The sequence below is a fragment of the Erpetoichthys calabaricus genome, chromosome 2 (assembly GCF_900747795.2).
Source record: "Erpetoichthys calabaricus chromosome 2, fErpCal1.3, whole genome shotgun sequence".
NCBI lineage: Eukaryota > Metazoa > Chordata > Cladistia > Polypteriformes > Polypteridae > Erpetoichthys > Erpetoichthys calabaricus.
This window is the reverse complement of record NC_041395.2, coordinates 273,327,211-273,354,775: the sequence shown is the minus strand read 5'-3', so window position 1 is coordinate 273,354,775 and position 27,565 is coordinate 273,327,211. Positions and strand designations below refer to the sequence as shown.

At 38.5% G+C, this 27,565-nt stretch overlaps 1 protein-coding gene across 15 annotated transcripts in view; it reads right to left on the bottom strand.

The window, feature by feature from the left end:
* The window catches only part of kcnma1a (potassium large conductance calcium-activated channel, subfamily M, alpha member 1a), a 733,327-nt gene that overhangs the window by 583,953 nt on the left and 121,809 nt on the right, over positions 1-27,565 (bottom strand). The gene's annotated exons all lie outside the window — the stretch shown is intronic.

Below are 27,565 nucleotides of genomic sequence, written 5' to 3'. Positions count from 1 at the left end.
TTATAAAAAACAATCAGTAAAGAAAGAACTCTAGAACAGTTTTTAGGGGTATGGAAATTCGGTTTCAAATCCAACGGTACCCATTTAAGCCATTAAGACCCACGCATGCCCAGTAAAGTTATACCAAGACCTGCCTATACCTTGTCATACACGTGTGACTGGGAGGCACCTGAAGGGCTCACAAAGGGATAATTCCATGCCAGACCAGGGGGTGGCAGGGTATACTAATCCTCCCTCTTTTTCACTGGCAGAAAAACCACAGGAAATTTGGCCTGGACTCAAGGATGTCACCTCCAGTTCCAGCCCCAAAGACGTCACTTCTGGCTCTGGGCCCCAAAAGATATCACTTCCGGTTCTGTGCCTGATGAAATCACTTACCCAGCCCAGCTTTAAAATTGCCATCTTTGCCTATTATGATTGTTCTATTGTTGGAATGAAGTCTGTTGAGACCTGTTCTATGGAACCGACCTTTCAGTTTTGGCAGCCTGATTCAAGTATATGGGCGGCTGCCCCCAAACCTCTTCTTGTGTTTGTCCAATCATTTCACAACCCATAAAAGTCCACATCCAAACCCACATCCACTGCTGCTTGAAGCCCAACTAGCCTGCTGAACTTCTTCCAATCCTGAATCCACTCAATAAGTTTTCACTACTTACTTTTACCACCATTATTTTTGTTACAACATACCTGTGTATGATAAAGTAGAGATGTTGTATACATCTTAATTCATTTTATTCTTACATTAATCCATTGATTTATTTGTTGAACATACTATCTGTAATTCAAGATCAAGGAGCAGGAAAAGGTTGCAACTCATCACGGACTGCATCATGTGTAAATCAAGAACCTATGACAGACAGGGTGTCATTCCATTGCAGGAGCACATTTATGATCCCCACTACCCAGTCTAATGTTTCAGGTAATGCAAGGTCATAGCAATCATAATAGTTAATAGATCCCACAGTCACATGGTAGCACACAATTCTGAAGAAGTTCCCGGAATAAGCAGTATAAAATCATGACCTGTTTTTAATTTTAAAATCATGGTCCTCTCCCTTTAATATTTAAAGAGGGTGATCAGACATCTCCCTACCATCATAGTGTACGGACTGCATAGCGCTTTTGATAGAATTAAGTTACAAAGTGACAAGTATGTCTATCTTTCCCAGTAAGGTTTCTGTTACAATTTTTAATTTATCCTTTCTTAGGAAAGTTTCTCCCACTAATACACAAAACAATAAAAAATAAATATATACTGCAAATGTATATTGTTCAGTTTTCATTAAAGTTGTCAGGGTTAAATGAATTTTCAGTTACAGAACTGAACAGAACAAGCTCTGTCTGCATGTTTTTTTCTTAAAGAAAACAGAATTGATTTTACAGTTGACCTTAAAAAATGCTGTACTGTATTTATAAATGGGATACTCAATGCCAAGGTATGCACTCAGCATTTACAGGGTGGTCCAGATCTAACTATGTAACGTTTAATGCAATGCAATAATTGCATAGTTAGATCTGGACCACCCTATACTAAGCATCCACCCGTTTTATAACCAGCTTATCCCGTTCGGTGGCATGGACAGTCATTGCCTTTTCTTCCACAACTGACAGGGAGTAATCCTGGAATATGGAGGTAAGTCGACCTCAAGAAATATAAAAAGGCACCCTAAAGCACTGGGATAAACTTAAGGTTTTGAATTATATTAAGACATGCTTTAAATTAGGCATTTTTTAATGTAGTGATATCCAAAATTGCAACACAGTACAAGTTTACACTCCTTAAATACTGACATAAACCCAAAGAAGCCAAAGAGTATAAAAAAATAGGAAGATTTGTTTAAAAAAAAAAAGAAAAACCTCACAGTAAAATAAAAACATATGATTGCTCTCTGAGGGTCACTCTGTGCTGGAGCATGTTTTACTTACTCTTAACTATACACTATGATTTGTTCGTATATTTAAAATTGTTAACATTCATCCTTACATAAGTCATTTAAAGCTCTGCTACCACAACACAAAGACGTTTACTTCTAGACTTTGATTAAAATGTTCCAAAGCTGTATATCTGAACATTTCTTGTGGGGTTCTTACCAATTGAAAAAAGTGTTAGCTTTTTTGGTTTCTGCTCCTTGCTATTTTGCAGTGGATTCAGTTTTTGCACAGTTTTCCTTCTGATGGTGGATTCATTAACATTATTGTATGCAGTTAAGAAGACTAATGATTTTCAGTGCATCACATATAAATAGCCTGCTTATGTGTATTTCTATTTCTGATTATTATTAGTAATATTGTTATGACTATATTATTATATTTATGTTTCCTTTTTGTTATGCATTGCTTGCCTTTATTTTCTTTTGTTGTGCTGTATGAGACAGAATTTTTTTGGATCCATCAGAAGAGGAGATGAGAAAATACTTTGGCTAAAAGAGACTTCTGGAAAAGGAGAGGCATAACTCCTAATTAGACACAGATTGGTTTATTGTATCAAAACAATATTATCCTGAAGTTACAAAAAGTGTTACCCCATCCAGACTGGTTGAAACCCCACCAATACTCGGCCCTGGACACGTGTGGGGCAATGCAGCCACTTAATTTGCTCAATGCTGGGACTTTTGAATTGCTGCCCTCTGTACCCATCCACCTCCAAACTTCTGCACACCCCTAAAGAGGATAACAACAGGAGAACCAACAGCACCTCAGCTGACTGCTGCATTCACCTCTTTTGACTTTTATCTTGGGTCTCCTGAGAGCTAAATACAAGATAAATATAAAATTATCAAATGGATCCTGATTGACTTCTGTTGTGGTTGTGGTTATTTTGTCACAGTTGTGGTTTTGATGAGGGATTACAATGCAATTCCCAGCACTGAACCTGGTCCATCCGAGGAGTTAGCACTTCCTGTTGGACACAACTACCATTAGCCAAGGCAAGAGACACTAGTACATTTTTATATGTTGTTTTAGGGTTCTACATAATTTATTGGAAATTTTTGACAGAAAGGTTTTGTACCTGACACAATAGCTCAATGGTCATTGCTGCTGCTAACAGATCCAGAGTCATAATATGAAATCACACATCAAGTCACTGTCTTTGTGGATTTTGCACATTGTCTATGTCTCTGCATGGGTTTTCCTCCCACATAGATTAGATTAGTTGAAGATTCAAAACTGGCCTAGTGTGAGCATAAGAGTGTACGTGTGTGTGTATGTGCGTGTGTGTACATTAGTGTGTTTAACGATGGGAAAGCACATTGTCTGTGGCCGCATCCTGCCTTAAACACACTGCTGCCAGGATATCTTCTGGCCTTCTGTGTCTCTGAAAGGAAATTTGTTGGTTTATGAATGTAATGTGCTGTTATGAATAAACACTGTGCAATATTTACTCCATTTGGACAATGAAGCTCTGAATGTTCTTCATTGAAACACTACAGCCTGTCTTTATAATCATCTCCAGGCTGATAGATAAATTATTAAGTCTGTAGATTGAGGTATGATGTGCCCCTGTAATGTCTCTGCCAACAGTTTCACTTTCATGGTAAGAGACAAAGTTATACAGGTTTATGCTAGGTGGAGCAAGACTATTATTATTATTATTATTACTATTGACCCTAATAAGCCATATAACTAAGCTGAGTTTACAAGGAGGTTATTTTCTTTTTCACACTCGACATAATACCTATAATTCTTCTTTCATTTGTGGTGAGTTTTTTCTTTCTATCTGCCTCGGACTCTTCTTCATAAATACCTACAACCCACAAGATAGGGCCACATTTTCTGTTGAAAAATATGGAATCATTTAGATAATTACAGAGAAAGCAAATACTATTTCAGGACATTCTATGTCATTGGAGCAAGGTGTTAAATCGACTACAAGTTGTAGATTGAAATGATACTGTCAAAAGCATAGCCCATAGTTTGCTTTGCAAATAAGAATGGTGAGGATGGAAAGTTGCAAATATTGTATATGCTTTAGTCTAATTTTACAACCCACACCCCAAAGTATAATGTGCAGAGGTGTAGACCAGGCCAGTGAGGAAGGATTTCTATATTTTATCTCATCATAGTTTTAGAGCTTTTGACTAACACTCACCTGTTCCTGTTTATTCTCATTTTTTAAAATGTGCATTATTCTATATGTACTCCTGCTTTAAAAGAAACATAATACTTTTACAAAACTGGAGTACAATAAGACTATCTTCCAGCAAAACACGACCTTCATGAATGAAAAAATGGACTAAAGCAATCATCCTTATAATATAGAAAGCAAAAATGTGCAGTGGCCCTGAATGAATAGTTTCATACTTCAGCTGCATATTTTTAAAACTTTACAGAACTGTGTCACTAAGTCAGCATGCCAAAGGCATACAAGATACACTTTTTTTCCTTAAGTATGCCTTGCCTGCTATACAAATTACAAATTTTCCAGAGTTCACACACTATTCATATTTCTAAAGCTATGAATTTTGTGACGGAAAAGCTTTCTGAAATTAGCAGGTGCAATTTCTTTTTTCAAAACACCACGAAAGCAGCGGAACTACAACCTTCAATTAAGGGCGCATTTTGGCAGCTACTTGTGCAAAACACTCTGTAAAAAAGGCTTCCTTCATAAATACAAAGAAGGCATTATATAACACTAAAAATATCTTACCTGATGCTCATGCACTTTCATCCAGTCAGCCACCTATTCATTTCCTGAGCCAGTTTTTTCCTCTACAATTAGGGTGGTAGCCAAAGTATATTGGGGCACCACTGGTCATAAGGCAGGAAGTAAAGCAGGATGGCACACAAAGTGGCCTGCAGCTAACATATCCCTCTTGAACCTGGGACATTGATAGACATAAACTGAGGATGAACTGAGAAGTGAGGACACATGGCACAGCAAGGATTTGTGCTCCAAAAGAGCTCGGTGCATTTTTATTTAATGTAATCCAAAACAGTGCGCAGAAGTAGTTTAACCCATAATAAATAAATACCCTTTGATAAAAAGAGTGTTTGTGGAGGTTAAAATCCTAAAAAATAAATAAATCTCAAAGCAGTTAAAAACCACAGTTTAAAACACAGTCAGGATCATTCTCTCTCAAAAACTTGCACCCTATTACATTCATCCAATTCTGCACCTCTGCAGCTCACCTCAAGAGGTCCATTCGGTTGGAGAGGATGTCTTCTGGCAAGCATGGGTCAACACTTTTACCTACTTGTGCCACACCTCCATTCCTCATTGTCCGTGGACAGCTCATTAGCCCTGCTGCTCCCTTGTCCCATTGCAAACCCTCAGCAACCATGGAACTTCTAGCAGTGGATGGGCACCCCTGCTCCACTTCGATGCTCAGCAGGTAACGAGCCTACCCCTGAAGCGTCACTTCTCTGCACAGGGCCTGTTCCTGACAGCCATACCTTCTCACTATTACACCCGCTCCACCACTATCTGAACATTTCCTTCCTTTCAGTCCTCGTCATCTTTTCTCTCTTACTTCTGGATCTTCCTCAATTGTTTCTGCCTCCCCACTCCTACTCTTTTTCCCAGGCACCTCTTCTACCTTGTGGACGCAGGTGCTCCTCCTAACAACCAGCAGAATGTCAATGGGAAACAGCTTAGTCAAGCATACTTCCACATAACAAGCAACCAACTCACTTCCCCAATTAAACACCCTGCGGCTATGTAGCTTTGCAGCGGAGCACTACACACTCACAAGCGTGAGCCAAGTTGTACTCTTTTAACTAAAAACACACAACCATGGACCCCATAATGCAGTTTATCCCACACCACCATTAATCCAAAGTAAACACTGACAATCCACGGATGTTGGTATTCAGTTGTCCAGGAGCAAACTTAACATTAATTGCTGATAACAACGGTCACCCATTGTTTGCGTCTTTTTTTTTTTTTTTTAAATACAGGCTTGCCTATTAAACAGCATTACCGCACAGTACCCAAACCATTTATCCTGCCTTTTCAATCTACATGACTGTCAAAGCCCTTTATTTATTTTAATGACTAAAGCATTATTTAACTCAACAGAAGTTTGTTCTTAAGCAGAATTAATTTAATCTGTAACTTAATATGTAATCTACCAAACAAGTCATTCTTTATGTCTTAAAGTAACTACTTAAAAGGAATCTGATATTAAAATTTAAAATTAATGTAATTGACTGGGCTATCGAACAAGATGTTCAAGACTGATAAAGTTATAAATAACAATCTAATAAAGATTAAATGTCATTCTGGTCAGTTGCTTGTGCATCACGTAACCAAAAAGTCTCTTATACCTGTAACTAATAATTATAACAAAATGTAAAGTCTATGATAACTCATTTGTGACATTTCTAATGGTTGAATAAGGCAAGAAAATTTGTCATCCCATTGCAGATAAATAATTTGCATTACTACATATCAGATTATTGTACAGCCATAGCAACTTTCATTAAAATGTAACTGAATTAAAGATGTCAATTGGAGGCACTAATAAAAATATAAACATTACTGGATTTTCTGCAATGCATATATCTGTGTATTATGTTATAATAACAACAGAATATACAATTTAAATTAAAATAAATTATTTTCAGTTTTTATTATTTCTTAAGAATTAAAAAAATACAGTTAAAAAGAAGGCAAGATTAGGAATCCTATCCTATTAAACTTTTCAAAAAATGAAAGGCGTAGCATTGTATTTTGTATAAACTAGAAGAAAATTATTGTAAGTCCATGTCACTGCTTTAGAAGCAGGTAAGAGGGCATTTGGTTTAACCTGTATAATGGGCTTCCAAAAATCACAAAATGGCAATATAGTAAGGTTTACAATTTTAATTAAACAAAATGAGATTAATATGAATATGAAGTATGACACCAAATGCAAAAAGCCACATCAGCATTGGAGCTTACCATACTGTGGAATGACCTTCACCAAAAAAACTCAAACTCAAACCTGTTTATTTCGTATTACTAATATTATTGATAATATAATTATAATTGCAAACATTTTTGGACCCAACAAAGAGGCAGATCAGGATACACCATCCTGTTACACTAAATTTACAGGCTATATTGCAATGAAAAATAATTCAAGCCTGTTTGATTTTGCTGAAATGAATTGCTGAAAGCTTCAGTCAAAACATAATAATATTTAAAGGAAACTGAATGAATAAGGGGTGGCGCAGTGGTAGCTCTGCTGCCTTGCAGTAAGGAGACCCGGGTTCACCTCCCAGGTCCTCCCTGCGTGGAGTTTGTATGTTCTCCCTGTGTCTGCGTGGGTTTCCTCCGGGTGCTCTTGTTTCCTCCCACAGTCCAAAGACATGCAGGTTAGGTGGACTGGCGATTCTAATTTGTCCCTAGTGTGTGGTTGTGTGTGTGTGTCATGTGGTGGGTTGGTGTCCTGCCCGGGATTGATTCCTGCCCTGCGCCCTGTGTTGGCTGGAATTGGCTATAGCAGACCCCCGTGACCCTGTAGTTAGGATATTGCGGGTTGGATAATGGATGGATAGATGAATGAATAAGGCAGGAAATATCCTGAATTACAGCAATCAATCGCAGGGCCCACTCATGCACTCTCTCACATGAGGCCAATTTATAATGGCCAATTACCCTAACACTAACACTTTTATGGTTTGGAAGTAAGACTGGAGTGGTGGCTGTGAGGCTAAGGATCTGTGCTGGTATCCCGAAGGTTGCCGGTTCTAATCCCCGTCACTGCCAAAAGAGATTCTAGGGCCCTTAACCTGTAATTGCTCCAGGGGCGTTGTACAATGGCTGACCCTGTGCTCTCACCCCAAGGGGTATGCAAAAACTAACAAATTCCTAATATAAGAAATTGAATAAGTCGAAATAAAGAACAAAAAAAAAAAACCAGAGAAAACAGTTATGTGCTGTATTATTTATTTACTGAACAAAGTTATATAATACCCAATGTCCAGGATAAAAGGTAATTTCTCCAATGGACTCAACAACTGGTTACACTATTGTAGCAAGCGGTACATATAATCAAATAATCAGTAATCAATATGTCATTGTGATTAGTTGATTAAATGGTTTAAATGGTTTGTTTTGCTATATTTACTAAAGCATTTTCTTGCATTTCTAAATATACTGTATTTAAATGTATTTAGCTTGTACAAGTAAAAGCAATTTACTTGTGGTCAGACACTACACTAAAGGATGAAGTGTGATTTTTGTAGTTGCAAGCCAAAGTCCTTTACTAGTGTCAGAATTCAATTAGACACAGACTGCAGAAAAACAAAAGGCCAAAATCAGGCATTAATTAAGATTCTTTATTACAGATTTTTAGTCAGAATGCCCTAATTTCAAGGAGAATCAGGGTCAAGTAAATATGTAGAATAAATGATTTGGTTACTACTTTTTGCAAATGTTTAAATAGGGTAACAAAAAGAGCACCTCTCACACTCTGCTACTCACTGTCTTTCTGTTTCTTATGGATAGTTTAGCATCTGAGTGACGTCCAGTTGGAATTCATCAAGCCTTTCAGCCTTTAAACCTTTTCTCGAAACCATATGTGCAAACCAAGGGGAGTATGCCTTGTTGTTCCATGAGACTACGGACTCTTTGTTCTCTGAGGCTGATGTTCCACCTAATTGTGCCTTAACAGCTGTTTGTTTTAAGCTAAGAACAGTATTAAAAAACAAGCCTTTTTTACTTTCTGCCTATATCAAGCAGTTTGTATCCAAAAGGGTAGTAGCTGAATATATGAAAAAATAAGTATATGGATAATTTGGAAAATGCAACAAGCCACTTGTTGCCACTTGCAGGCGATCTCAGCCTCATAAAGCGAAGAGGACATCATCATCTACAAACATCAGAGATGCAATCTTTATCTTTTCAGTTCCAGAACACCAGCATTTCAATTAAAGCTGAAGAGTGTGATCACTCAATAAACCGGAAAATACCCTTTATAAAAAATGAAGGCTACCACTCCAGTCTGACAGTCTTGAAACACAAGACGGCAACATTTAAATATAAGTGGTGTGCTAGCAAAAATAACCCAATAATAACAAGTGCCTCGAATATTTCTAAGTGGGATCTCCTCCTACCAAATACTCTCAGTAGTTGTTAGTTGCAGAGATGCAACCAAAAATCAATGCTTTCCTCTGTGACTCAAAGTCATTTTATCAGGACTCTCTCCTCCACCAAAACAAACTCTAACTATATGGTACTCAGCCAAGGCCTTGTGATTTTTCTCACAACCACTTGGGGCCTCTTCAGCGATGCAACTCCAGAGCTGGATAGAAACAACCCCTGATCAACAAGTATAGTTCAAAAACCAACACTGTGCATAAAGGGAGGTCATTTGATATTCAGCTGTTATTTTCAAAGCGACTGAATGAACTCTGGCTCCTTCAGAGAAGTTACTAGGGGGCTCCGCCCCCTGCTCGCTTCGCTCGCCAACCCCTGGTGTTGGGAAATGACAAAGAGCGTGATGTATGAATGAGATATAGAATAGTGTGAAGGTGTAGATGATGTATATAGAAAGCAAACAATAAAGTGTGTGGCACAGTGTAAAGGTTTATTGGAAAATTTCTTTGTAAACGCCGTTTAAGTGTAAAAGGTAATTCCAGGTCAGAACTTGTAAGGTCAATGAAGATGGTTATTGTCGTGATCACAGTCAACTTTGTCAGAGCTTAGAAAGAGTTGTGTCTCTCCAGGAAGTAATGCAATGACTTGGGTATTTATGTTTTAGACATTAATATTTTTTGGACATAATATAGTGCGTTGTGTTAAAAGGGGCATTTGGTCTAATGAGATTGCTGTTCCAAATATCTCTGTAACTAAGTCGTCGCAGATAAAGGCTTGAGGAATTGTAATAATATCTGGGTGAAGTCTATCTGTATTGGTGAGTGTACCATCCCCCAGTTGTAATAACCAATTGTTATGATCTGGATCTGGACATTGCATGTTTTGTACTAACTGTATCTTTTGAAAGCAATGCCAATTGTCTGCGTATTTTAAGGTGCACTGAACAATAGCTGAGCGCATGGCATGTGGAACAATAGCTAAGCACTGTCTAAAATCTCCTCCTAATAAAAGTACCTTTCATCGAAAGGGAATATTATTATTCATCAACGTTTGTAGAAGTTTATGAATGGTGTTGAGTAAGTGACTGGATGCCATTGTACATTCATCAATAATTAACAGTTTTGCAAGACGGATGTCACATGCAGTGCTACTGTTCATGTTCATAGTGGATACCGATTTGTAGGATGTAATGCAGTTCATAAAGTTTTTACTTTCAGGTACATCGTTAGTTAGAAGCTTCTGTAGATATTCAGGATATGAATGTAAAGGAGGCAGTCTAATTTGACCCTTTTGACAACAACGTGTAAATGTATTACTTGTATTGCCAGTTGTTTCTTCAGGGAAGTTAAGTGAATGACAATGATTGCAAATGACATTTATTAATCCGAATGAATTTTCCTGAATAGTGGACTCATTATTGAACGCGTTGTCAGCTAACTGGCGCAAGCGTTTAGCAGGTGTCTGTCGTTGATGTGCGTGACCTGTATGTTTTGCTTGTGCCGTTTGAGAGGCGCGTCGTTGTATGTCCAGTATTTGGGACGTGTTGTTTTGGAGCTGTAATCGATTTGCCTGTGCTGTGTGAGAAGCCTGTTGTAGTTTACGGCATGCATTGTTTGTATTGAGCCTTGCCCGTTTTTGTATGTAGGTCAGTTGAGCTTTCTCTTTTTGGAGCCTTGCCTGCTTGTTTTCCGGCATTCCAGATGCGCGGTGTAGACGTCTGCGTTTATTTATTTTGTCCCTTCGCTGTTGTTTCTGTATGTCTGAGACGGGAGGTGTTTCGTTTTGAACCCGTGCCTGTATCGATGCAGCACTGTGAGACGTGCGCTGCATGCGTCTACATTCATTTTGTACCCGTGATCGTGAATTCATGACTTGTTTGTTCTTCAGCGTTAGATATATGGATAAGTAATAAGGAGGATCGCACTCAATGTTAATATGGAGCCTTTTCTGCGGTTGAACGGTTAATAGTGCCTCATTGTAATGAGATCCACCTATGCTGCATAGTGTGAATTGTGTTTGGTCCCGTTATCCGAGCCATATCGTTTTGTACCCGTGATCGTGAATTCATGACTTGTTTGTTCTTCAGCGTGAGAAATATGGATAAGTAATAAGGAGGATCGCACTCACTGTTAATATGGAGCCTTTTCTGCGGTTGAACGGTTAATAGTGCCTCATTGTAATGAGATCCACCTATGCTGCATAGTGTGAACGTGTTGAGATGACGTATGTTTAATACGGACGGTTCATTTAGAAATGGGGCTTTGTGTGTCATTTGTTATTTATGTTAGTGTGGTCGTGGGTCTGAATCGTTGTTTTTGTGTACGTTTCGTGTGCTATGTCCGTAGTCTGTCCCGTTTTGTGTCCAATGGGCTTTGTGTGGTGCTCGCGGCTTCTTTTTTTTTGTGTGGTAGGGGCTTGTTGAATCCTCCTCTTTGCCCAGTGCATATACAGTAATTTATCGCAAGGGACTGTGTGTATTTCCTCAGCCTCTTGACGGAGCTGGAAAGGTGGCCTCACCTCTTGGAGAACCACCCACAAAATGCACAACATAGATAATAATACAAAACTAAGAATAATGTAAATAATGAAAACATAAATAACAGTATTAACACAAACAAATTAATCATAACAAAAAAGAGGAATCTGAACACCAGCCAGAGAAGGAACCCTGGCTGAAACATAACACTGTGAGTTAAGATCCCTGCCTTAGATTAATTTGGCATGGTTCATTTTATTAGGAGCACACATCTCAATTGAACATACATGTTTAAGTAACATTAAAGTATACCGACACTCCGATGCCATCACGACTTTCTGCTACATAGGTCCAAAGTTCTTGGTGCAAATCCATACACCTACACAAATTCTTCCCCAACTAGTCCACTTTCCTTTCAAATATAAATACATGCCCATGTCTATTTGCAGCAATAGTACACTTTAAGGCCTACCCATCGTGAGCGTGCAATCATTCTACTAATGCAGGCATACTGTACATTTAATTATACAGAGTTTAACAAAACAGACAAAAATGATCAAGGTGCCAGAAATTGGTTAAAACCAATAAAGCCTAAATGTCAGAGTTGCTAGTAATCATGTTTCTTGTTTGACCAGACAAAGGAACAAAAAACTGAATTCTTCAATGTCATTTCTGTAATCAGATTAGGTTTGTTTACACTAAAATCTCTGCCATATTAGTCACAGGGGTTTTTCCAGGCAAGAAATTAAGGTGATGCTTGACTGACTAGCTGCATTACAGATTACAAGCTTTCAGCACACCACAGGCTGCTTCTTTGTGAAAAAAGTGCAACAGGTTTATGCTTTAAATATCAATCTTCAAAAAGACTGAAACAACAATGTCATTCTATGTAACAAAAAAATCGGAAAAGACAATAAAAAGTTAGGTTAAAAATACTCAAAAATCTATCACAAAGAAACAAACAAAACATATATTATTTTTCTACATTATAATATGAATTCCATACCCAGACACTATACATGCACACAGTCTTTTGCATGAACTGAATATATACCTGTACTGTTGAAAACAAATTAAAGATATACTCCACCCAAAAATGATGTTTTTATGTTACTAACCCTATGTACTTTATACTGTGGCTGCAAAAAACTCCTGTTTTCATGCAGAATGGAGAGAAAGATAGATTATGATATAATGGAACATAAAAGAAACCTGTGCTGTGCAACAGCAAACAGTGTGAAAAACATCTGTGAAAAAAGAAAAAAAATCTGTGTTGCATAATCTACTGTGCCAGTCAAATGCACAAAATGTATAAAATGCATGGTGTTTTGAATTTTTTTAAATATTGTTAAATATATACTTCTGTAATAATCACATTGATTACAGGAAGATTAATTGAAGACATGATTCTTGAACAACGAATGAGGGGGACAGGCAGGTCTTTAATTCAAAAAAATCAATCCCATGAGGCTTTAGTTTTCTTTTTATTCTGGAAACAACTATTAACAATATTGCATATAACTGGAAAACTGAAATGTGGACTATACAAGTAACGTGATTTTTTTTTTTTCAGTGGATGCCATTTTGTAGCATAGGTCAGTATTGACTTCTATTATATCGTAAACTTTTTTCTCTCCCTTATGAATGAAAGCATGAGATTGAAATTTTTCTACATCACTACAAACTACACAGGGTAAGTAACATAAAAAATATAATTTTTTGGATGGAGTATACATTTAAGTGACTGGCTAAGGATTACACAGCAAGCAAATCAGAGGAGTACTGAACCAACAACCTGACAGCTTACAGTTAAAAGCTATTTTAAGTGTTGACTGCGATTAATATATCTTACCTGTTTCTTCGATATGTTGCACTGATTGTATTTATGATTAGACATTATTGTTCCTTATACGAGTGTGTGTTTGCTTATTTTATTATAACATTAAATTAAATACAGTTTACAACAAAAACAAAAAAACCTGGGCCATTAAGTCACACTGAGAAGCAAAGGACCTAAACATTGTGTAGGCTGTGAGTATTATGATTATTGGTCTGCTCTTCTGGGGATTAAATTCAAGAAGGAACAAGAAGGAACAGAATCTCACACCCTTAAATCTATTGTGGCTCTTTGTTCTCCTTAAAGGGAAAAGCAACCACAGCCACATGTGACCTGGATCATGAAATCACACCTTGACACTGGCTACAGATACTTCTATAAATGCTGCTAGGATATAGACACCAAATAGTAGAAAAAGAAAGTTGCAGATAGAGACAGAGCAAGAGAGAGAGAAAGAAAGAAGAGACTTATCACGGACAATAAGGAGAAGAATTCCCACTATTCCTTAGCCCATCTCTAAAGTCAACCTATATGCAGACATTTCCTTAGATCATCACAATATAAGAGCACTGAGTGTGGTCCTTAACCTGAAAATGGCTCCAAGGGCGCTGTACAATGGCTGACCCTGCACTCTGACCCCCAAAGCTCATGCGAAAAGACAATTTCTCCTCCGGGATTAATAAATATACCAAAATTTTTTAAATACATACATACATACATACATACATACATACATACATACATACATACATACATACATACATACATACAAAGGATTCCAGCAAAGAATATACTGTATGTTCAGTTATCCCCTTCTGTAAGACAGGTGGCAAGCCATCACAAAATCCCTTACTTTCCCCACAGTTAAAACTGCCAGCAACTTTTCCTACTGTTGATGTCCCACCTTGCTCTCTGATCACAGCACCTACCCCAGCTCACTTAATTAAAACATAAGAATGTAATGGTTCATTAGTTTACACCAAAATATTTAAGATAGTGTCAGGAAATGCTTCTGCAGACTGTCTGTTATCATGACAATAATCTTGAGGAACTTCAAGGTAACAAAGTGCCTAGGTACTGCAGGCATCCCATCACCGTGTCTAAAGCAGAGGTTTTGTGCAGCTGAAAACAAAATGATATGACTAACTCAATTACCCCTCACACAGAACTGCAACCATGAACAGAGTGTTTAAAAAATTAAGTGTAGGTCCTTTGCATTAAATAGTGAATAGAATTACTTATGTGCTACCTTTCATACCTCATAAAATAATTAATATCTCTTTTTTTAAAAAAAAGTGTTAATTTCAATTTTAAATGTAATATACAGTATATTCTTCAACCCAGCCACAGGGGATGCACAAATCAGTGTGTTTCTTTGTGCCGGTCCCAAGCCCGGATAAATGGGGAGGTATAGGGTTATGTCAGGAAGGGCATCTGGTGTAAAATTTTGCCAAATCAATATGCGGAAAATAATACAAATTTCCATACTGGATTGGTCGAGCCCCAGGTTAACAATGACCACCACCAGTACTGTTACCCAACAGGGTGCTGGCGATGGGTGTAACAGAACAAGATGCAGAGGACAGAAAGATATGAAAGAAGATGATCCGCTGTGGCAACCCCTAACAGGAGCAGCCGAAAGAAGAAGAAGATACAGTATATCCTTCAAAAGAATGTGTTCTACTTGACAACTTGCAGTCCGATCGATAGATAGATAGATAGATAGATAGATAGATAGATAGATAGATAGATAGATAGATAGATAGATAGATAGATAGATAGATAGATAGATACTTTATTAATCCCAATGGGAAATTCACATTATCCAGCAGCAGTATACTGATAAAATAAATAATATTAAATTAAAGATTGATAATAATAATAATGCAGGTGAAAAACAGACAATAACTTTGTATAATGTTAAATGTTAACGTTTACCCCCCCCCCCCCCGGGTGGAATTGAAGAGTCGCATAGTTTGGGGGAGGAACGATCTCCTCAGTCTGTCAGTGGAACAGGACAGTGACAGCAGTCTGTCGCTGAAGCTGCTCCTCTGTCTGGAGATGATACTATTTAGTGGATGCAGTGGATTCTCCATAATTGATAGGAGCCTGCTCAGCACCCTTCGCTCTGCCACAGATGTTAAACTGTCCAGCTCCATGCCAATAATAGAGCCTGCCTTCCTCACCAGTTTGTCCAGGCGTAAGGCGTCTTTCTTCTTAATGCTGCCTCCCCAGCACACCACCGCGTAGAAGAGGGCGCTCGCCACAACTCTCTGATAGAACATCTGCAGCATCTTATTGCAGATGTTGAAGGACGCCAGCCTTCTAAGGAAGTATAGTCGGCTCTGTCCTTTCTTGCACAGAGCATCAGTATTGGCAGTCCAGTCTAATTTATCATCCAGCTGCACTCCCAGATATTTATAGGTCTGCACCATCTGCACACAGTCACCTCTGATGATCACAGGGTCCATGAGGGGTCTGGTCCTCCTAAAATCCACCACCAGCTCCTTGGTTTTGCTGGTGTTCAGTTGTAGGTGGTTTGAGTCGCACCATATAACAAAGTCATTGATTAGGTCCCTATACTCCTCCTCCAGCCCATTCCTGATGCAGCCCACGATAGCAGTGTCATCAGCAAACTTTTGCACGTGGCAGGACTCCGAGTTGTATTGGAAGTCCGATGTATATAGGCTGAACAGGACCGGAGAAAGTACAGTCCCTTGTGGCGCTCCTGTGTTGCTGACCACAATGTCAGACGTGCAGTTCCCAAGACGCACATACTGAGGTCTGTCTTTAAGATAGTCCACGATCCATGCCACTAGGTATGAATCTACTCCCATCTCTGTCAGCTTGTCCCTAAGGAGCAGAGGTTGGATTGTGTTGAAGGCGCTAGAGAAGTCTAGAAACATAATTCTTACAGCACCACTGCCTCTGTCTAAATGGGAGAGGGATCAGTGTAGCATATAGATGATGGAATCCTCCGCTCCCACCTTCTCCTGATATGCAAACTGCAGAGGGTCAAGGGCGTGTTGAACCTGTGGCCTAAGGTGGTGAAGCAGCAGCCTCTCCATGGTCTTCATCACATGTGATGTCGGAGCAACAGGCCGAAAGTTATTCAGCTCACTAGGACGTGATACCTTTGGGACTGGGGTGATGCAAGATGTTTTCCAAAGCCTCGGGACTCTCCCCTGTTCTAGGCTCAGGTTGAAGATGCGCTGTAGAGGACCCCCCAGCTCCAATGCACAGACCTTCAGCAGTCGTGGCGATACTCCATCTGGACCCGCTGCTTTGCTGGCACAAAGTCTCCTCAGTTCTCACTGGGAATAACATTTCTAATCAATTTGTAAATGCAGCAAATTGAAAAACACAATGTTTGGCCATTTTGTGTCATTTCAGATTTCTAAAAGCACTCAAATCCTTCAGGTTAATCTTAAACAACAGAGTCAGATCTGGCAGCCAGTTCATCAGATAAGCAACACTTGGCACCGAAAAAACTCTGTATTTCAGCTATTCGCAAAGCTGTTTCCCCGTTCTTTACTCAACATCTTTAAATCCCTCCCATATTTTATCTCTAGATGCTACTAGAAAACTCATCATTCTTACACTGCTCACTATCTTAAACTGCTCCAAGTAAATTAAGTATAGCATTCATAGATAAACAATGAAGGTCATTCGATTTCCTATACACAAGGAAACAATAGACCCTGTTTGGACAATTTCTTTCCCAGTAGGTTTAGAACTGTCAAAACATAAAAAACGTGAGCTGTTGTATGAGAGCAAGCTGAACATGATTACAAAGTAAGCCTGCCTCTCGGCTGCACATATATTGCTATTAAGGGAGTCGCAAGGTCACAAATGACACAATGGACAACAAACTTCACCTGGGGCACCACTGTAGCCATTATGTGTGAGATCACAAATGCATTGTCTGCTGAGATGAGTAATAAGGCTATTTCCTTCTGTTGTCACATGAATTTAGTTGATTCACAACAAAAGTGACTAACAGAGGAGGCCACTCTGACAAGGGAAAGTGGGTTATAAAAGTGTATGGATAGGCAACTCAGCTATAACTTGAAATAGTGTGTACACAATTTTGTGGTTCATACAAAAAAAACTTTTGTATTGTAATTATTCTTAATAAAATAATCAAGCAATCATTTACTTTGTAAACAACTTTAGTAGCAGGGGCATTGTGGAAAGAAAGGTCCATCATGAGACAGGTTAATTTTACCCTACTGATGATGGTGTTGTTGCAACAGCAATTCTGCCCCCTTTTTTTTAGAAGAACTGCAGGCTTAGACATTTGGTGTATGTGCTTGAGGAGGAGCCATAATCTGCAGGATTATGCTGAACACCTTTAAACTGGAATCCTTCCTAAATGTGACAATATCTCTATCTATCTGGGTCAGAGATAGCCAGAGGCTGCCCATCTGGGGTGAGCTGTTCGGGACAGGGCCAGGGAGTGGCCTGGATGATCCATATACAACCTGATTTGAGGCCTGGATCTGAATTGGAATCCCGTCCTAATCACGCTCTGCAAGGAATTTGTACATTTGCAATGTGTCTGTCATGTATTTTTTTTTCTTTTTTTTCAGATGCTCTAATTTTCCTTCAGCACTCCATATCCCATAGACATTTAGGGTAAGGTCAACTGGCTAGGACTGTATGAGTGATTATGCTCAGTTCTGAAGTGGTATTCCAGAGTTGTGAACTTTAGGTTAAGTGAAAGGGTACTCTAAAGTGATGGTGTACTTGTACATTTTTTTCTTTTATTAGACCAGTATCTCATCATCTCATCCTCATCATATTCTTTTATGTCATGCAGCTAATGTAGCCGGGATAAGCTCTAGTCTCCAATGGCCCATGTATAAGAACAAGTCAACTCACAAAATAAATGAGTGAATAAATGACCTTTACCGGTAAGCATCTTCACAATGCACTTTACAAAGCAAAGGAATATAAGATAACAAGGCACAGAAGAAGACTAAAAGTCAAGATAATTCAGATTTCAGATTAATTACATGGAATGTGCAAACAACAGGAGAAGTCTTTGCATATCTTTAAATCAAGTGAGAATTAAACGTCAATAGCAATTAACTGACTACACATAGAAGCTGACCAAGGGTAAAAACAATCAGTGCAACAGAGTCGGTCTAAGTATGGTATAATCATGTACGTTTAAAGCAACTTAAATATTGGGAGGGCAAAGAGATTGTTGGACTTCAGGAATGGTTTATGACAACAGAAGCCTCACATAGGGATACTGATGAACAGAACAGGAGCCAAGAAGGTGAGGAACATTAGTCTATGTAAAAAAGCCTTAGGGTAGCATACAGTCAAACAGACAGGTTTATAAAAACAAACAGGTAATGACATATGAAGAAGAAGATGCCAATTTTATAAAAGGAGTAGCAGGTTTTCAAAGATTATACTGCATTGCCCAGAATCCAGTATAGTGGAACAAGGTGCTATTTTTCCTGCTCTAATTCTGGACTCCCATCAGTGCAATTTTGAATCTGCTATTATTTTTCTTAGGATTGCACATTGATCCCAGCCTCAAAAGACAAGTAAACTGGGTTCAGATTGAAGGCCTGCCACTGTAAGTGTGTTGACTGATTGTGCCAGTGTGACTGTGTGTACATTAGTCAGTCAGTTAGTTAGAGGGGTGCTGGAGCCTATCCCAGTTAGCACAAGGCAGGAACAATCCCCTGGACAGGGTGCCAGTCCATTGTTTGTGTGCATTAGTGTGCCGTTGGTGTCCTATCTGGGTTTAATTCTTCCCTTAGGCAGTATGCTGCACAGGAAAAACCACTATATTTTAACATGCTAAAATAAACCTGAACTTAGTAGTAGTAATAGTAGTAGTAGTAGTATTGTCATGTGTACAGAGTACAGTGAAATTCTCGCTTGTAAGTTCAACCAGCATGAAACATGTCACAACTGTCCAGGTTCGTAAAAAACTAAAATGGACTAAAATACATAACATTGTTTTATTTGATGGAAAACATAAATCAGCTTACATGATATACCCCTTACTCCTGTTTCATTGTAGGAGGTTATATGTGGACAGAAATACTGCCTTGAAAAACGATCACAAGATGATAAAGTTTTATTATTGCTTCATGTTTTATAAAGGTAAAGTTGTAATCTGCAGTAATTTTCATCTTAGATAATGTACAAAATTTATGCCATTATGTAGAGTGCCAACAAGTAAAACATTCATAAATTTCTTCATAAAGGTCATGTAGCCTAGAGCCATGCTTCGGACTACTTTAAACTGAAAGTTATGTCAAGAATGAGTAAATTTACAGAGAGTCATATGCATGCTGATGCCATTCTGATCATTTCATAATATTGTATAGTATATTACTGCTCACAAAAACATAAATATAAATTTTATAACTGAGAAAAAGCAGGAAATTAACATATCTAAATTACAGTATATAAATATGAACACTCATAGAAGTAAGAAGACTTTATTGGGCATTTTGGTATTAAAAAACTACTATAAATATCAGTACTGCATCTACCAAGGAACTCAAGGGATGTACAAATCCTTTAATCTAAAAACGGACGTGGATAAAATATATTTTTGTAACATTCACTATAATAAATGTAATATAGCACAGCAATTAACACTGCCACCTCACAGCTCCACAAGAGTAAATATAAATCCTGACCTGCTTACTTTCTGTAGGCATACTGACTGTTCTTCCCAGTTACGTGAGTATCTTGCACGTTATGTTAACTGGCAGCTCCAAAGTCATATAGAGCCAATTGTGCGTTGGGTGGACTAGTGCTTCCAACCAGAGTTGGTTAGTAACTTGTGCCCAATCTTACTAAACCACAGTTAATTTATGCACGGCGGACGCACCAAGGTGGCTTCCCAGAGTCAGTAGATGGCGCCCAAACGACACAACCTGTAGGGTCAAACGCAGCGGCTTCCCAAAACGCGCAAACAACACATCCTGTAAGCGCCCAAACAACACCACCTGTAAACTAGACTTAATGAACGAAGGCGCCCACACAAAGAAACCGCTTTAGTTCAAATAGGGTTATTCAATTAGATGGAAACTTTACCATGCCTACGACCTGTGAACTAAACCTGAGGTAAAGCATGCACGCCAGGTTGTACAGCCACCTGGACAATGAACGAGCGCTCCCACAACGCACTTTTGACACAGCACAGGCAAAGGAGGCACGTATCCAAATGGAGGGAGCTCAACGATTAGTAATACAAACACGAGCCCGTATGGCTACGACCTGTAAACAAGCCTGTATGGATACAAACAATGAACGAAGGCGCCCACACAAAGAAACCGCTTTAGTTCAAATAGGGTTATTGAATTAAATGGAAACTTTACCATGCCTACGATCTATGAACTAAACCTGAGGTAAAGCGTTCACACCGGGTTGTACAGCCGCCCGGACGCGACCGCCCACACCACCGCATATACCCTCCATGATATTTCATCACGTAGCGGCTTCCCACCGAGGCGCATATTGCGCCGTGGTGCACGCCCCAGAGTCAAACGCAGCGGCTTCCCAGAGTCAGTAGGTGGCGCCCAAACAACACAACCTGTTCACTACACTTGCTCTAATCCACTATACCAGTAATATAGATCACATAACAGTCACAGACTCAAACCCAGCGGCTTCCCCGACTCAGTGGCTGGCACACGAACACCACAACCTGTAAACTAAACTTGCTGTGCTCCACTCTGCCAGCAGTCGGTGTCAGCAAAGGCAACAGAATCACTTCTCCACAAAATGAAACCGCTTTAGTACAGATATGCTTATTTAATTAAATGACATTTCCCCACACACACCCACCCTCCATGATATGTCATCCATCCAAATATCGGACGGAACAGAAACTGATTGCCATTCTTGGATTTCCGATTCGCTAGCGAATCGCGGGCTTACTTGTACTGCTAGAATAGGATAACTAAGATTACAAAATGGATGGATCTTTAATAAATATCTACTAACTCAGTGATTGTTGTTGCCATTGTTAGATTTTTTTTAGCAAAAGGTTAAAAGTAATAATTTAGTTATTGCTGTATTAGAAAATAATGAAAAATATTCAGAGTATCAGCATAGCTTTGCATAAAATAAGAGCCCTCCAATAAATGAACAATATATAACAAACAATACTGACGTTCACAATGAGAACCCAGCAGAACAGACCAAGACAGACAGTAGATGACAGATGACTACTATTACTCAACATTCAGGACGAGGTAAGGGTTGGTCTTCAGGGTAACTGTTTACAGTATCTGTTAACTGAGGAAGATCAACACAGCTCTTAATGGAACACATGGAGAACACACAGGAGCTGAGGTAACACAAAGGTTTGGTTTGCAAAGTGTTAAGAATGATGGCAGAAGCCAGTATTACTGCCACTGATCAAGGTCAAATGCAATTAGATAAAAAAACACTCCGAACCAAAAATATATATTCTTAATGATTTCTTTTTGATAATTAAAATTACATTATATTGTTACAGTGAGACATCCAGCACCCTTTAAACATCAGAAATAAGCATTACCCATCCATTGTCATACCTGCTTTTTTGTTTGGCAAGCCACTGCCTAATGAAATATGCACATTTTTCAGTGTTTAAATTATCACACACATGCTTTATAAACCCAAAGAAAAACAGTCACACTGGAAATAAATGAGTCAGTTTCATACTAAATATAGACATCAGAATCATGCATGGTTGAATAATGGATCCATGATAGAAGCTCCAGGGGTGTGCATTTCTGAAGCTTTATTAACAGAGTAATGAGGAATACAATGCATTGGCACTAATCTTGGGCAAAAACTGGTACAAAAATAAAGCATTTCAATTGAAGTGTAATATCAATAATATATGTACAGTTTTTATATATTACCTATATTTATGGAATAATTATAAATACTGTAGTCCACACTTTTCATACTTTATTAGCTGTAATATGAATATGTCCAAGGCGTACAAAGGCTAAGGCTAATTAAAGGAAGATAATGAGAGGAGGATTTTGTTCATAACGGCCATCAGTTTTATCTTCATTCTCTCCTTCACTATTACCTCCAGCAGGTCGAGGGTGCATCTTACTACTGAGCCTGAATTTTTAATCAGCTTATTGATTGGGTGGTCCTGTCTTGAGGTAATGCCAAAGGCCCAGTACACTACAGCACAGAAAATCACACTGGCTATCACAAAATTATAGAACATGCAAAGGATGTCACTGCACACATTAAAGGAACACAGTCACCGTCCTTTCTTATACAGTTCCTCTGCGTTAGTAGACCAGTCCAGCTTGTAACTGATGTGAACCCCCCCCCCCCAAGTACTTATAGAAGTGCACCTACTGTGCATTCATTCTTGAGTAGTGACCAGGCCTAGAAGATGTGCGGCCCAAGTCAATAACAAGCTCCTTATTTTTGCTAATGTTAAGTTCCATACAGTTCACAAAGTTCTTCAACTGAATCCTGTACTCTGTCTCATCCCCCTTACCAATAAACCCATTAGTGCGGAATCATCTCAGAATTTGTGCAAGTGGTACCTGCTGGTGTTATACTTATAGATCAGGTTGTACAGAGTGAACAGAAAATAAGGCAGGACTGCTCCTTGTGGGGCTCCAGTGTTGTCTTCAAAAAGTAGTTACCACAGGTTGTTGATTTGTACTTCAAAACAGAAGGCTGTGCATTTCAAATTTATTTTCATGTGTGGTGTACACAGTAAAATAAAGTGCATGCGTAAAAAAGTGCAATACAGAAAGGCCGAAAGTTGCTGAGTAGATGATGTCAAAAGTAACATCACAATTGGACATGATTGGCAACACTCTATAAGGTACTTTTAGATTCAAACATTTCTCAGAAAATGGTCCAGATTCAAGTAAAGGGGGAAAGTGTCTTTTGTAAATGCAATTTGGCTAAAGACAACCCACTATGAGACAAAAAGACATACTTGTGCACTGCTGTCAGGAGATACAGGAACACAGGTCATAGTGTGGAGGATGATTCCACCTTGTTCACGAGCAGAAGGTGATAAAGACTTTGTTAGGATGTAGAAATGTCAGACTTAAGTGAGCACACGTTACTTGTCCTGTCAGGTAAGTAGCATGAACACAAGTCGGAGTAGGTAGTGCACGCACCTTTCATAAAAGCCATGACTCTTGGTCATTCCCCTGAAATCTCTTTAATAGTGCATTGTTGGCAATGTTGGGGGGAGTTGTGTGCATATTGTGTCAAAGACTTAGACTCCAGACCACAACTTCAATGCATTGGTCATTTTTGTGTCAGATCAGTTGCGCAAACCATTGAATGTACTTGTAGTGTCAACTAAGTGGCAAAGCACACGGCTCTGGGATTTACCGACTGTAGTGCACATGACTGTGTTCAAATCATGTACTGTATGTGCCTCCCTTCCATTTGTGTTTCCTGTCTGAGGATGCACTTTGCCATGTTTTTGGTGGCCATGAGAAGGAGGTGAAGCAAAATTTTAGAATCAAGTTGTCGATTGGGACCACAATCAAGCTTCAAAGTTCACGGGTACAAAAGTTTTTGCATGACATACAAACAGACAACTCTTGCAATTTTATATATATAGAAGATGGTATATTCATTTGTCATTTGGTTTTCCCACTATAAGTTATTGCCACTCTGAGCACTGATAGGTTGGAAGTAACGCATGTGGCAACAAAGTCCAAGACAATTTGCCTTCTTCAAATAGCATTATAGTGCTACAAATTAAATGTATGCTCTTTAATTGAAAAAAACTCGATGTTAAGTACAGTCAAATTTTTTAGACTGTGACTATCAATCAAATGCTGTTGCTACGTAATGGTGCACCATTCCTTCAGTCCTTCATTCAACCAAAGAAAGCATGTGAACTGTGGTAGGGGCTTAGTCTTGTGTTCTTACTAGACAGTTGCCAGCTCTAACCCTTACAATTATGATTTTATCTTTGGGTTATTTCACTCTTAGAATAATATTCAAAATACTTTACATTAATGAAAGCAGTAATCTGATATACAGTGAAATCACCATAAGCAATTAGAACTCTGTTATTAATGGTATAAAATCCAAATTCAGAAAAATGTATGATGAATGGCACTCATAATCATGGCTGCTTTTAGATAATGATATCTCTGTAAGCCTTCATGATCATTTAGTCTATTACATCTGAGCAATTAACAAGACTCATCTTTGGTGTTTTTTTCTTCTGGGACCAGTGCAGTGTTTTTTTGGAAATAGAACTATATTGTAGGTAACGTATTAAACTTGAAATTCTAGCTTTACCAAGCACTAATTTTATCTTCCTTTTTTATTACAATGCCACAATAACACTCAAGGATTCAGAAGTTCAATACATTCACATCACTTGTACAATACTAAAATTGCTAACACAGCATCTGAACAGAAAGAGGGAAAAATACTGTGATAAAGATGGCACATAAGACAAAGTTTTTAAGCCAAATACATTTAATGATAACCTTACAATATTTATTATTAAAAGCAAAGTGATCTGTAATGATGACTTGACACAAATTCTCCACTTATTTAATTGAATTCTGGGTCGCAGACACTATTCCTGGCAGCATGATGGCTCTGAATGAGACAGGCCATCACATGGTGCACTCACACACACTCTAAAACAGATAATCTGTAATCTCCAGTTATCCTAAGCAGCCAATATTTGAGGATACAGAAAACCCCTACTGACACGTCGAAAACATTATTTCAGGACTCATACTTAGGGCAGTGGATTTATCAAGCGGTAGCACTAGCCACTGCATCATCCCTCTGTAACAATTCTGTCAAGTAGATTTCTATTCTTTAATGGTACACCCATGAAAATAGGAAAAAAGTGAGAGAACATCATCTCAGTACTACTTTGAGGTCTAGGCTTCATTATGGCAGACAGTTGCTTTGTGAAGATTTATACATGTGGAATTAACATAATGTGGGGATTTCTTCTAATTTGCAAGTGCCTGGTATAGTTAATGGCCTTATATTTTCCTCTACAGGAGAAATTTACAAAAGACCAGATACGTAAATAATTTAGAATTTCTTTCTTGCTATGTCAGGGAATGCCAAAAACTTTATGTAAATATAGTCCAGACGGCATACCATCAGTAATCAGCTAATACTTGTTTATTGACCATATTATCCAAGTCATTCCTGATATTAGCCCCAATTTAAATACCTTTACCTATGCTTTAAAAAATCATTTTTTTTCTGTATGAGTAATTAGTCATGTCTAACATGACAGAAATTGATGGTTTGGAGTGTCTGTTGTCAATCAGACATTAGCTTTCAACCATATAATCCAGCAACCAGTTTTCAAACTCCATTGTGAGATGTGGTCCATACGAAATCCCTGTTATATTGGACAAGACTGGTGTAACACTGGTCTGCACACAGATGGCATCTGGTCTCCTCAGACAGATGTCGGATTGGTTGGCCTAAATAATGGGCCACATACTGGAATTGTGTCAAATAACAAACTTTTCTATTGATAGTTAATGACGGATATGTTCAAGTGATACCTGCACTGTTTGCTCTCTAAAAGAAGCAGCAACAAAAGCATTCACAAAGTAAATAATTTCATTACAGCAATTTATGCACACAGTGGATGATCCAGATTGTCACACACAGCACCTCGATAAATTATGCCCTGCATTTAATCACCATTTACACCAGTTCTATTCAAAACAGATAGCATCTAAGCAAATCAGAAGTTTCAAGATTGTGAAATCTATGCTTATGTCAATGCCCAATATGGAACGTTTTACAAACCCTAAACAGATGATCGCTTCAAGAGAAAAATATATGCCTCATACTGACAAAGACCACCCTAGCACTGCCAAATAAAGACAGTAACAACAGTTCCAAATCCAGTTTTGAGATATGGGTATACATTCTAATCGCATCATTATAGTAGGGAATTGAAAAATATGAAAACAATTGTAAGCATGTATTATTTTCAGTCACTTATCTGAGGAAACTTACATCCTCAGCCCTCCCCATCCCATAATGGGTCCAGGAGAATCTAGTTACCCTAAGGTATTTTCTGACAGACAAGTGGTAACACCTAATGAAAGGCTGCACTGTAATATAAAACGAGGAGCTTACAACCTGTTGAAAGGATGTCATAATAGTGAACTAGGCAGATATTTATAGTGAAAGAGGAACTGGAAAAATGAAGATCCAAGGACTACTACAGGGTCGACAGCCCATAAAGCTTGTAGAGACTCTCTTGCTCTAAATACCGCAGAGTGTTCTATGCTGCAGCCTTTAATAGTGTATTCAGTATTCTAAAGTATTCTAGAGATCAGGATCCACTTTGACCTGCGCACTCCATAAGACAGCAATATACAACCCAGTCATGTGACATCATCAAGGGGGTAGAATGTATATGGTTCTATTAAATTTAGATCTGGGAGATGAGCAAAGGCTTACTGGCAGGAAGGGCATGTGCTTGGAGATTTAGTTATGAGGGATACAATTTTCTTGGGCAAACATAACAGCTGCCCAGGTAAGGTACCAACTGCCTAATTAAACTCCTAAAGAGCAATTAAGTGTTGATTGTTTCATCTTGATATTGAAATCATCTGTAACCACTTGGTCATATAAAGATGTATGAAAAAAGCAAACCTTGAAATAAAAATATGAAAAATAAGTTATTATTATTATAAATTATTGTATATATGTGAGAGATCCTAGATAACTTAAGGGGTGACTTGATGTGATACATGTTATTAGGCATGCATGTTTGCTCCAGGAAAAATGTAGAATTGCATTACCCTTGGCACAGGGTTATGACTTCTCCAGTTTTCTGAAAAGAGTGAACATTGAATGACTGCTTCTAATGTGCCATTTTTATTCTGTATAATCTATAATTCAAAATTTAAAGAGTTTTTATATCATGAGCTAGAATGTCACAAAATGCTGTTTGTTCATATACCACTTAGTCAGGTGTATAGCAGCCATACCACATGCACTTCAGAACAGGTTATCCACATGAAGTTAGGCATGTTCAGGACCAACCAGTACTTGAATGGGAGACCAATCAGGAAAACCTTGGTCTGAGGCATAAACTCAAAGGTCCTGAATCTCTGTGGTCATTAAAGATCCCCAGGCGAGGTGTATCCCGATGTCCTGGTTAAATTGCTCACCACAGCCTAGTCATTCTGACCCCCTAATGATCCCCTTACCTCTAAATGGCTAGCTATCT